Source organism: Primulina tabacum, chromosome 16 (assembly GCF_025594145.1).
Source record: "Primulina tabacum isolate GXHZ01 chromosome 16, ASM2559414v2, whole genome shotgun sequence".
NCBI lineage: Eukaryota > Viridiplantae > Streptophyta > Magnoliopsida > Lamiales > Gesneriaceae > Primulina > Primulina tabacum.
In genome coordinates, this window is record NC_134565.1 from 21,029,680 (window position 1) to 21,043,364 (window position 13,685).

Below are 13,685 nucleotides of genomic sequence, written 5' to 3' on the forward strand. Positions count from 1 at the left end.
AGCACCAGCTGAGTGTTCCTTCTTCTACTATTCATCTTGTCGGTATATCTGTCGTGGGGCATGATATCCCGCTGCGCTCCTCAATTGCTGCACTTCCTGAGAAAGAAGTCGTCTTGGTATTGGATCCGCTCTTCTGTTAGCATGAACATGAATTATATTCGGCTTCTTTATTCTCAAGATAAACCCCCCACCCGAACCATTTTTAAGACCCCCAAGCCCTCTCGAATGAGTTCTACTATAGCTATAGAAGCTCTCAACGTAGTCCCGGGGACAAATCTTTCACTCACTGAGAAGTGAATACCTGTGACTAGATCGTCCTGAAGACGGATGCGACGAGAAGAAGTGGCATTTGGAAGTGTTGCTGACTTAACATTTAGGTTTCGGCATAAGAAAGCTTGCACTGTCTTTTCGCACTTAGGCGCACAGCGTGCCATTGGTAATGATTCTACTACGGTGCCACAAATTCGCAAGCTAATCCTAAGTAATCGTCGCAAAATATAGCAATAATTTAGTAAAACCGTTGTTATTTGTCCAAAAAACACGTTAATTGATAACGATTTTCTAAAACCGTTGTCGATTGTCCAAAAAAATACGCTGATAGACAACAGTTTATAAAACAGTTGTCGTTGACCCTAAAAAAATGCTCAAAGATAACGGTTTTTAGAAAACCATTGTCGATTGTCCAAAAAAACACGCTAATAGACAACAGTTTATAGAACCGTTGTCGTTGACCATAAAAAAAACGCCCAAAGACAACGATTTTTAGAAAATCGTTGTCTTTGACCCCCTAAAAACAACGGTTTTCTAAAAACCGTTGTCTATTGCTTTAAAAGATACCATACGACAACGGTTTTAGCGAAAAACCGTTGTCGTATGTATGTATGTTGTTGAATAGCAAATTTGTTGTAGTGAAGGAAAGAAAACTCTTTTAAATATTTATTTCTTCCAATGAAAATGTTCTCTCCCGAAGAATATTTCACAAATCTAATACCATAATTAGGACACCTAAAATATAACATGATCCATGTAAAATTCGAGCTCCAATAGTTGCAAATCTCGCTGGTCTCAGCTATCGCAAGGCGCCATAGCAGAAATATTGTTCTGGTTTATGCTTCAGTTTCTCCCATTAGGCGTACCCACACTTTAAGCCAAATTCTCTTTTGCCTTGTTCTCACATCAAGGTTCATCTTGTGTTTTCCGAATATGATTAAAAAACATCTTTTTTCCAAGACCATGAAACTTGCCCCTACAACAAAATGACAAAAAATTCATAAATTAAGCATAATAAAAGGCGAGAACAATGAGAATATGATAACTAAAATATAAACTAATACGAGCATATCGCTTTGTTGGAAATTTGAAAGAGGCAATCAAATATTTTTGGTATTAAATACCATACGATACCGATGTTTATACCTTTGCTTTTTCGATATTTTTTTTTAAAATTTATTGAATATTGTAATGATGTTATTATGCGTGAGTTTGTTTTTAAGTATGAAAGAATTGTTTTAAAAATATTGTGAGAATATCCCAATTATGCATGAATTAGCAATGTTATTTGATACTATTCAAAGTCAATGTAACTTTAAAATATTTTTGAATCTTATCCTAAATTTCTTGAGAAGAATGTTGACGAGATCAAAAGAAGTCAATCACACATTCTCTCCAAGAATTGTTTGATTTGTACACTAATGAAAATCGTGGATCGAGCAAGCAGTCAGAGGAAAGGCCGATAGAAAAAGGAAAAATGTGAGCAATCAATTTTTTTCAAATTTTGAAACGACAAAAATTCAAAGGAATATATGTTACAACAAAAATTACAATGTGATCCATTTCTATTTAAGCTAGTATTTTTTTACCAAGGAATTCAAGCTAGTATTTTGAGACTCCAGAAAATTTCGATGTTTTAGATTGTTGGAAAGTAAATTCGCATTTATCTGGTATTAGCGGTAATTACAAGAGATTTCCTAGTCATTCAACGTTCAAATGTTCTGAATCAACATTTCCAGTATGCGGTAAAATCATTGACGAACAAATAACTAATTTAAAACTAGAAATGATTGCATGCTCACATGCTTAGAAGATTACTTTGCAGCAGAAAAAAGAATAAGATCGCTGGAGCTATAAAAGAATTTCAAAGCTCAAACTCCGGGGTCATCCAAAGTATTCCAAATAATTTTAATAAATCGTCCTGAATATTAAATTTTTACTTTTAGAAATTAATGTTTCATTTTTAATTTTTTATGATGTATTTTTTTTAAAAAAACTCAAAGTACTTTAATAAAACAAAATTTTTCTCCATCATTATTATTATTATCATTATTTAATAAGGGGTAATCTGGTTTGGAACATGTCGTATACGATCCATTCACTAACGAATCGGGTAATAGATCGGATTGGTTCCAATGTATGTACCTTGGAACTATAGAAACGTGCAACCGAAATGACTAAAAATGTCATTAATTGAAATATATAGATCTCAAAACTGAAATTTGTCAATATCTATTACCAAAATTGCAATTTTCCTATACCAATATTATACCACGAGTGATGCTCCGAACGAGGCCATGCCCCTTGGATGGGCTAGTTTGGGGTGGCTGCCATTCTAAAAAGGTGGTATATATACCATCTAGTGATTGTAATTGCATAATGGTGTGTGTAGTGTAGGAAAATTCTAATATTACCTTTTTTTTTAATAAAGAGTAGGTCTCTTGTGACACAGTCTTACTAATCTTTATCTGTGAGACAGGTTAACCCCACCGTCTCACACAAGTTTTTGTCCATAACATAAGGTTAATTCTTTGACTAAGATAACATGAAATCTCACTCCTTACACAAACGGAAGACAGCTCAAGACAAATCATCAATTATTATTATTTTTTTCATAAAAGCATGAAAAAGGAGCGAGGCCCAGAGATGTTAAGGTGAAAGTGGAAATAGGAGGTTGGTTCAGTGAAGGTTGTATTAGAAAGACTTCACATAATTTTTTCTGAATCAAGAAATTTTTAAAAAAAATTTCCATGTTTTCAGCGCTCAAGAAAAAAAATAATCCAGCAAAAGGCTTTAGATAATTGCTTAACACATGACGTGTAAATTATGGTAACTAGAATATAATAAATAAAATTAATCCAAAATTATAATATCATATCAAACATCATAAGTTTTTTTATATTATATTTTATGTTTCGTATTCCATTTTTTCATATTTCCGATTATATATCTTTTATTTATCTCATCATAAAGTTCAAAGATTACCCAAGTACATACAATAAACTTTTGAAGTTTTTTTTTGCAAATAAAAAAGATTTATTCGAAAATCATGAAGTGGTTTTTTAGTATTTGCCTCTCAACTTGAGATACAACTTTGAAATTTTTTACTAAATTAAAATTTTATATATATTGAGACGCTATTTTTTTAAAAAAAAATACACAGGTATATAAGATGTGGTACAACTCAAATTTGGAAACCAACTCTATCACCACAAATAACATTTGGAGTTGACAAATTAGTGTATTTTAAAGAGTATTAAAAGGGTCGACGAATACTACGAGGAATAAGAAAAAATTGGAGCGGATGTTCATCTTTCTAACACTTGAACAGATGAGAGGAATGCTGAATTCCTTTGATTTACCCTTCCTATTATTAACTACTATTTAATTTTAGTCTGAAAAAATATTATGACTTTTTTTTTTTCACCAAATTAAGTGTAAATTTATTATAAATTTGACTGAAAAAGGTTGAGAAATTCTATGAAATATAACATATCATACACTCTCTTTATGTATACGTATATATACGAGATTGTGGATTATAGTGTTAGAATATCTGTTCAACGAGTCAATTTGTGGCTTGAACTTTATTGATTCTCATGTAAAATAATCTTTATTTTAATAATATTTTAAGTTTTTATCTAATTATGACATTTACATTATATGTATACCAATGCAAACTGCATAAATAAAGTCCTTGAATATACTATAGGTACCATGAGGTCTGCCTCAACGTAAGATCATTAAACTTATTAGAAAGTGTACCGTATATTCTAAACAAATTCTTAGTCGAATCAGCCTCCAAAAATAAGGATAAAGATGACTTGATCTTGAGACTAACATTTGTGAGGTAAACGACATGTTTCATTGGTAAGGGCATGGAGATGTCCATTCATACAAATGAGTGATCATTTGATGATGCACTGAACAAATGGTTATGACTTATCGAGTGGAATAGTCTAAGGTTATGGTTGTACACATTAGTCCTTTGACCTAAGACAACGTAGAGGATCTATGTACTAAAATGCACTTTGATTTGTTTACCGACTCCTTTGAGGGTCATCAGATGGCGATGTTGGGTGTAGTTTCGAAATACGTATGAGCCAATACATTCTAGCCAGAGATTCACCGTTTACCTACAGATGATGTCACTATTATTACTAAAAGATACATCACATCGTTATCGAGTTCATATGTAACTCTCGATATACCAATTATTAAATTTGATCGGGATATATGAGTTGAAGGGACCGTACTATACACTGACAATGACTTAATGTTCTTGCAGGTAATATCAGGATAACTAGGGGATCATGGGGCGATGCTAATAGACACTCTTACCATGATCTGATTGGTACAATCAGACTTGAGTTCTAACATTCTTGATCAAGGTATTGATGAAAAGAATTGACTAATTAGGGTAAGAACGAATAATAATAAATGTTATTTTGAATCACATGAAGTTGTGAACCCACTACTACTTACATCCCTAAACCATTGAAGGTCACACAAGTATCAGATTTTTTATTCTCGTTTAGATAGTTGAGTTCAAGGAGTTGAATTTGGAAAATGTAGTTTGTTGGATATCAAACAGATTGCTTATAAATGAGTTTATAAGTTAATTTAATGTATTGAAAGTTTGTGAAAGTTAGCTTACAACTGCCAAAAAATGGATAAGTGAAAATTTTGATTTTTTATTTCAATTTCATTATATGAATAAGATTTGTACCATCGGTACATGGCACTATCTAATATTCTATCAGAGTTGTAATGAGTTGGCAATTATTTATTTTGTAAATTTAGAATCTACTAATTAAATAATAATATTAGTAGTAGTGACTATTATATGCACATTATTCTAATGAAATATTTTAGAGGTGTCTAGAATTGAATAATTAATTGATAAGAATCAATTAAAAAAATAATAGTTATTTAATTTTACATATGCATTTATCTATAAATACATCATACATTATCAAGATTTGACTTTGCCTGATATATAAGATATGTAAATTTTAATTAATTAATGAAATAGGAATCTTAATGTGATTAAGATTATGAATCCTAATATGAGTGGAATTCTTGATATCATCCAAAATCAAATCTTATAAATATTTCATTGACGGTGACTAATATAAAAAAAATTATATTTATTAAATGTTTTGTATAATATTTTATAGTTTAAAGTACATTAAATATTTAATTTTTATAAGTTTTATAATAAATTGTATAAAAATATATTTATTGTATAATTTTATTATTTTTACATGTTTGGAAAAATAAGCACAACTTTAGATTAACAAATGAGAATGAGATGATACTTAAATCTGTACAAAGTTGATTTCAATTTGAAATATCCACTACTCGTTTTCTTATAAAATAAAAGAAATTTTTTTTACACTTCTCACAATTTCGGCCGAAATTACATATAAATATTTATAAAATATTTTGCACCATTTTTAAAATAAAATAACCAACTAACATTTAAAAATCCAAAGGACATAATTTGAATCATAAAATCGTCAATCGTTTTTAATTCCTAAAATATCAAAATTGCTAAAACTAACAACCTCTCAAAACCACTCATACTCATAATAAAAGTCGTAAAATATCTTTAACATAATTCTAAAAAAATCATAAATCGTAACTAGTGCGAAAAACTACCGCTGGTCCTCAGGTTATGTGTACCTTCAGTCCAACAAAGTCAACCATCAAGACCTCCATTTTCATTATAATCATAATCACCTGCATCAATCATACCTATTGAGTCTAAATACTCAACACACCATAATCTTGATAACAAGTAATACATATACATAACACATGCAACAGTGAAAATATTGTACGTAAAATAACATTTTCATGAATATGTATAAACTTTAAACGATAACATTTTCATATTCATCGTGTCTATATTCATATTCATCATAAATTGTGACTTTCGTGTTTGTATTCGTATTGGGACGATGGATCCATCTATATGTAACCATAGTACTGGGCGGCGGGGACATCAACGACACTCTCACTCGTCAACTGAGCCTTGGCCTACGTATTAACATATCGTGTCATTGGAAATACGATCGTTGGGCTCCCTCTGGGACCTTCTCCTGTAAAAGGGCTCCCTCTAGGGTATTTTCTCTCACGATATCTCCAATCATATCATCGTATTAGTTATAATTACTTCACTTCCTTCAACATTTCGTATTTTCATCACTTATAAAATTTAAACATACATATAACGTTTTTCTTTTAAACCAAGCATGCAAAATGTCTTTTAATGTTATTGTTCATCATAAAATTTCTATAAACATGCAACATAACCATATAAACATATAAAACAGCATCTAGGACACTGCCATGACATTTACTAATTTTCGGCTATAAAATTATTGTTTTATCCCTAGACGTAAAATTTCGCATTTTTGACTTTTTCTTAATTTCATTGACTCTAGACCATCCCAAATAATTATTTAAGCTTACATTAATTTTCTCATATTTTTATTTAGCTTAATCGATGGCTTTTAATTTATTATTTAATTATAACATATTAATGCGTTTTAATCTCAAATTAAATCAAACTTTAATATAATATTTTCAAATTAAAAACTTAGACTTATAATAATTATTTGGCCCTCGTGAACAACGATTTGACCCACGTTGAGCCATGTTTTCGAATTTTAGTTCAAAGGAGACCCAATTCTTGAACCAAGCTAAGACCCTTCGAGCCATGTTCGATTTTCACCGAGCCAAGCCCGAACCACCCTGAGCCGATCCCTGACCAGCCCCTCTAGAAACCCTAGTGGAGCCTTAGAACCCTTAGGACTCGAACCCAATCCCCAACCGAAGCCACAAAACCAGAACACATGCCATGGCCGAGAACCTACATGCACTAGGACTTTTCGATATGCGCCTAGGACTCTAGCCACTGAACCAGACCATTGTACACCCTCTAAGGACCCTAGTGACTCACCCTAGTCCAGATCGAAGCCCCCTGGCCGAGCCCCTTATCCCTGCACGGATGCTGCTCGTGCATGACACTCTCGGGTGGGGTCCTAGCTTGTTAGGACTCATCCCCAACCACTTTTCTCGAGTCCTAGCATTGCTAGGACTCCTTCCCTGACCCAACTACGTCCCTAGCCCAGCCCTGGTTGCAACCGAGCCAAGCCATGCACCATAAACCCTTGAACCCGATCCCTTGACACCAAATATCAGTTTTCGGTTTTCAGCTTGTGCTAGCTTCGTGTGCTGCGTGTTGTGCATGTTCTAGGACCATTAAAATCGTGTAAAACAACCCTTGATCATACCTTAATCTTGGCAGTGCCTTCATGAAGAGTATGGCGTGCCTTTACATAATTAACGCACGAATTATCGTTGACGAATCGAAGAACGGCGACGAACGACCTCGGCTTGAAATTACTTGACAATTTTCGAAGCTTTCTTGTAATTCTTTGTGTGTGCCGTGTAATAAGAGAGAAAATAAGAGTTTGAGAGGTATAGGGGAGTGAGGCGTGTGGTGTGTGTGAGTTATGGGGTGTGTTTTAGTTTTAAATAATAATTAAAATACTAATCATAGTTTAGGCCCATTAACTAGGTTAGTTAGACCCAATAAGCCCATTAGTGATTTTAAAAATGATTTTGTTTAATAAAATTTGTGAAATTATTAGCCGGGTTGTAAAAACGTTCGTATTTTTGATGAAAATCGTATCCCAATAAAAATTATGTCCTGACGTATAAAATCACCTCAAAACTCCTTATTTTCAAAAATAATAATAAAAAGCATCACCCGTATTTTAAATTATTAAAAATAATTAACTAATAAAAACATTTTCCATTTTTCAGCCATCGATCTCCGTTTTTCGATCGCTACTCGAATAACCTTTAAAAATACATTTTAATGCAACCCTATAGAAAAATATATTTTAAATATGTCAACATGCACAACATAATTAATTTATGCAATTAAAACAATTAATTGAAATACACAAAGAATTTGATAATCTTGCATGCATGTGATTCACATGGACTTTCGAATTTTTGGGATGTTACAATCTTCCCCCATTAAATTGAATTTCGTCCTCGAAATTTGCTTATCCTCGATAATAAAAAATAGACTTAATTCTAGTATTGCAATAATCCACGCATCCGTTACGCTACTCTGATAAAAATAAGTTTTAGGATGTCCTTACATCTCCTCAGTCCCGATTAAATTTACATCCTAAATCCTCGTTTGCGAATCACAACTTACACGACCCATGATGACTTAGTGTTATGTTATTATAACCTCGGATTTCAACTTTTCTTACAATTCTCAATATAAAAAAATGGATGCCCACGCTTATCGTATATTACTTTCCTTATATTATATCCAAAATATTCATCAGCATATCATAATTCAACATGAAAATCTCAAACGCATCCACTAACGCTTAGATTTTCAAGCCTAATATTGATTCATTCTACAAAACCCTTGATTAACATTCCTTATAACGTTATAATCAAGATATTTCAAGGTCCTAAATATTCTTTCAATCTTAAATCCTCGAAAATTTCTCTCATTCAACCCATTCAATTCTCACTTATTGCTAAACTAGTCCCCAAATTCCTTAACAATTGCAATATAAGTTCATAATTTCCTCAAAAAATATCCAATTGATCCTTAATTTCGAAAATCCTAAAATTTACCCATAAGTTTTTGGCATTCTTAATTCCCTTCTGTAGGTTTCCCATGACATAATGTTAGACTTAAATTTGTTGTGGAGATGCTAGTAAAACTGGAGATGCTAGTAAAAACCAGTAGATGCTGGCTTAGTACAAAACCAGTAGATGTAAAATAGCAGAAAATCAGAAGCACTTGTATCGAGCTAAAGACCAGTAGCAGCACTTGTCAAGTACTGCTTCTTAGCTAAAATCATAACTAGAAGGGATACAAAACTCGAAATATACACTAACAGAATTTTGCGTATCTCAAAATCTTTAAATATTACCGTTGATCTATTAACATGATACTAGCATTTATTGCTTCATTAAATGCCATTAAATATTGTACGAAAACATTTAAGACGGTTTACCATTTTTAGTATGAACTGAGACTGATTGCTTTAATGTATTCTGCAGGGTCCATTTTCAGCAATAAAGCTGAACCACTGAAAAGTCAAAAGAGCCGTTCAGATTTTAACGTTGGATAAAGTCTATATATATGGAGACGAAGCACTTTCCAAAAAAAAGAAGTGGAATGAATCTAAATCAAAGAATATCATTTGAGCATCGCTAGAACTTTCAGTCATCCCAAAAGCTCAACACTGAAAAAGCAGCACACGCTTCATTGCATACTCTTGATCATTGAGATCATATTGTGCTAGCTATTTTCGTTATATCTTCTCAAGCTATTCACTTCACTATTTCATTGATAGAAGAATTTGTAACTGGAAAAGAGTCTTTTCCAGAACTTAAGATCATTCAAGAAGTTGAGTTGTAAAACTAAGAGTTTCGATAGGCGAAGGATAAGTCCTGTTGAAGTGGGTGTGTACAACTGTTGTATTGTATTCACCAAAGTCTTTTAGTGATACCTTCTGGAAACAGAAGAAGGGGAGACGTAGAAGATTCATCTTCGAACTTCCAGAAACAAACCTTGTGCCATCTACTGTTTTTCTGTTTCACTATTTTTCACCTACTAACCAACAGATCATTTCCGCACATTATCTTGTGATCTGCTGGTCTTTAAACTTGAACAAGAATCTGCTAGTATCTTTAACAGGACTCTAGCACATCATTCCGAAAAATCGGTTAAGTTTGCCGTTGAGTTTATTCAATCCCCCCTTCTAAACCCAACCCGATCCTCAACAAGTGGTATCAAAGCAGGTTATTCTTGTTCTGAAAAATATTTAACATACATGGCTCACTTCAGCAAAATTCCAATGTTCTCAAAAGAAGACTTTGATGATTGGAAAATCAGAATGCAAGCCCACCTTGCAGCTCAAGATGATGACATGTGGTATGTCATCACAGATGGTCCATTAAAGATCTTAAAGCCAAATCCAGCTATTGCTATCACCGAAGGCGCACCTCAGATGCTGGAAAAACCAAGATATGAATGGACAAGTGAGGACAAGAAGAAAGCCAATCTTGACAATGTTGCGAAGGACATTCTGTACAAGACACTCGACAAAAATACCTTCAGCAAAATCAAGATGTGTCCTACTGCAAAGGAAATCTGGGAAAAATTGATTCAGATCTATGAAGGAAACGAAGAAACTAAGGAAAACAAACTTTCTGTAGCCATGCAGAAGTTTGAGAATATGAAGATGAAGGCTGGAGAAACTATGAATGAGTTTGATGAACGCTTCAGCAGCCTTGTCAATGAACTCACAGCTCTTGGGAAAGATTTTGGCAACAGGGAAGTTGCATTAAAGGTAATGAGAGCCCTACCCAGAGAATGAGACGTCAAAACGATGGCAATGAGAGCTTCCAGGGATCTAAACAAGTTGGAACTGCATGACTTGTTCTCAGATCTGAAGGCATATGAGTTTGAACTTGAAGTTCGAAGTGGAGAAGAGCCCTTAGCAATTCCACCAACCAAAGCTCTCGAAGCTACTACTGCTACAGTTGTCCCAAGTTCATCATCTGCTACTGCTATAGAGAATACTTCTGAGAGAAGTGTTGAACAGATAAGCAATGACGCAATGTCATTATTTGTTAAGAAGTTTTCCAGATTCATGAAAAAGAATCACAGAACATTTCAAAGTCCCAACCGCAATTTCAAAAAGGAATCACCCTCTGGTGATATGGCATGCTTTAACTGTGGAAAAGTTGGACATTTTATTGCTGATTGTCCAAAACCAAAGAAGGATGACCAGAAGAAGAAGGGTGTCAAACGCAATGATAAAAAGACCAGAAGAGACAGAAAGGCAATGATTGCAGAAGAAAGTAAGTCCAAATGGGCAGACTCAAGTTCTGAATCTTCTGATTCTGAAAGCCATTCAAGTGAAAGTGATGAAGATGAGATCAAATGTCTGATGGCAAATACTGAGTCAACCTCGACATCCGGAGAGGTATTTGACTTTGACTCTGATGAATTTACACGCATTGATTTAGTCAATGCATTACACGACATGGTAGAAGAGTATTCTAGACTTTCTCAATCATTCGAGGAAGTTAAAATTGAAAATCGGAACTTAAGAGATCAAAACAGTAAGTTAACTTGCTTGCAAGTAAACAGCTGTAATGATTTACAAGTTGAGATGAGTAAATTAAAAACTGAGAATGAAAGAGTAATAGCAGATTACCAGACGATGCTTTCGGAAAATCAGAAGCTATCGCTACTGGTGAATGCTTGGAACAAGTCCTCTATTTCACTTGAAAAGATGCAAGAGTTACAAAAACAATCTGGAGACAGGAGTGGTCTCGGATTTTGTAATAATGAAGGCACTTCTGAAACGAATACTAAGCCAAAACTGGATATGTGCAAAGGGAAGTACATTCACTTTGTGAAATCCAGTGTTGTACAGAAACCAGAAGTACCTACTGCTTCAAATGAGAGGAATGTAAATCAGATGAACAACATGATGCATTATGGTCTGGGTTATGTTAAACCTAAGGAAAGAGTTGACCAGAGTTCTGGATCCAGTAGAGGATTCAACTCAGGAAGACAATTTTCTATGAAGGTTAACAGCTACCAGTACTACAATTCTAGACCTGCTCAAAAGAGATACAGGACAGACAATAGAAACAGAAGGGAAGAACAACTTTTTAAGATGCATAATGTGAGAAATAACAGACCCTTCGTTGCACACACCTCCATGGATACCCGAAGTACAAGAATTGTACAAATGTGGGTTCCAAAGGGACTAATAAGGCTTGGACCCAAATAGATTGGATACCAGATAATAAAATTTGTGTTTGCAGGTACAGGTAAAGAAAACCAAGATCAGTAGCTCAACATGGTATTTGGACAGTGGATGTTCCAGACATATGACTGGAGAAAAGAGTCTACTATCAGAAATAGTGAGTTGTGCTGGACCAGAGATAACCTTTGGGGACAACTCAAAAGGTAAAACCGTGGGTAAGGGTAAGATTATCCATGGTAACATCACTATTAAGGATGTGCTCTTAGTTGAAAATCTTTGTTATAACTTGATCAGTATTAGTCAACTATGTGATAGTGGTTTTTCAGTAGCATTCCAGAAGCACACTTGCACAGTCAAAAATGCTGATGACTTTACTGTTCTAACCGGAGTTAGAAAAGGCAACACCTATAAAATTTCATGGAACATAGATCATATCATTGCTCCTACATGTTTAGTTGCATCTCTAAGTGATAAACACTGGCTGTGGCACAAGAGATTGAATCATCTGAATTTCAAGTCTATTAATAATCTCAAAAAGCAGAACTTAGTCGACGGATTGCCAGACATAAAATTTGTTAAGAATCATGTATATTCTGCATGTCAACTTGGTAAGAAAGTAAGATCTAGTTTCAAAAATAAAGGCAGCAATTCATCCTCAAGATGTTTAGAATTATTGCATATGGACTTATTTGGTCCAATTTCTATCATGAGCTTAGGGGGAATGAGATACACCCTTGTTGTTGTTGATGATTTCTCTAGATTTACTTGGGTAATCTTTCTTGCTGGAAAAGATCAAACCAGTAGCCTCCTGATCAAACTTCTGAAAAAGATTCAAAATGAGAAATCAGTCTCTGTCATTAGAATCAGAAGTGATCGAGGTACTGAATTTACTAACAAGGCTCTTGAGATATATCTAGATGAACAGGGCATTCATCATGAATATTCAGCTGCCAGGACGCCTCAACAAAATGGAGTAGCTAAGAGGAGAAACAGAACACTTAAAGTAGCTGCTAGAACAATGCTAGCAGATGCAGACATCTCTCAGCGCTTCTGGGCAGAAGCTATTAATACTGCTTGCTACACACAAAACAGAACAATGATCAACAAGAGAAACAATCAGACTCCTTACGAAATATGGAAAGGAAGTAAACCGAATATGTTTTGTGCACAATAATGGTAAAAACCATTTAGCTGCATTTGATTCAAAATCTGACACTGGTTTATTTCTTGGATATTCAGCAGTTAGTAAGGCATTTAGAATTTTCAATAATAAAACACTCAATGTTGAAGAATCTATTCATGTTGTCTTTGATGAAGACAGCAGTGCTCCCGAGATTACTAACATATCTAATCTAAGTAACAGGTTAGACATGGTTCATCTGGAACTAGACAGTGAAGATGATGCAGAAGCAAGTGTTAAGGATATTCAAAATCCAGAACCAGACATTCATATAGCAGAACCAGCAGCTGGCACTCCAGAACCAGCAGCTGGCACTCCAGAACCAGCAGCTGACATTTCAGAAGCAGCAACTGAACTTCGAGAACCAGCAGCTGATATTCCAAAACAATCTA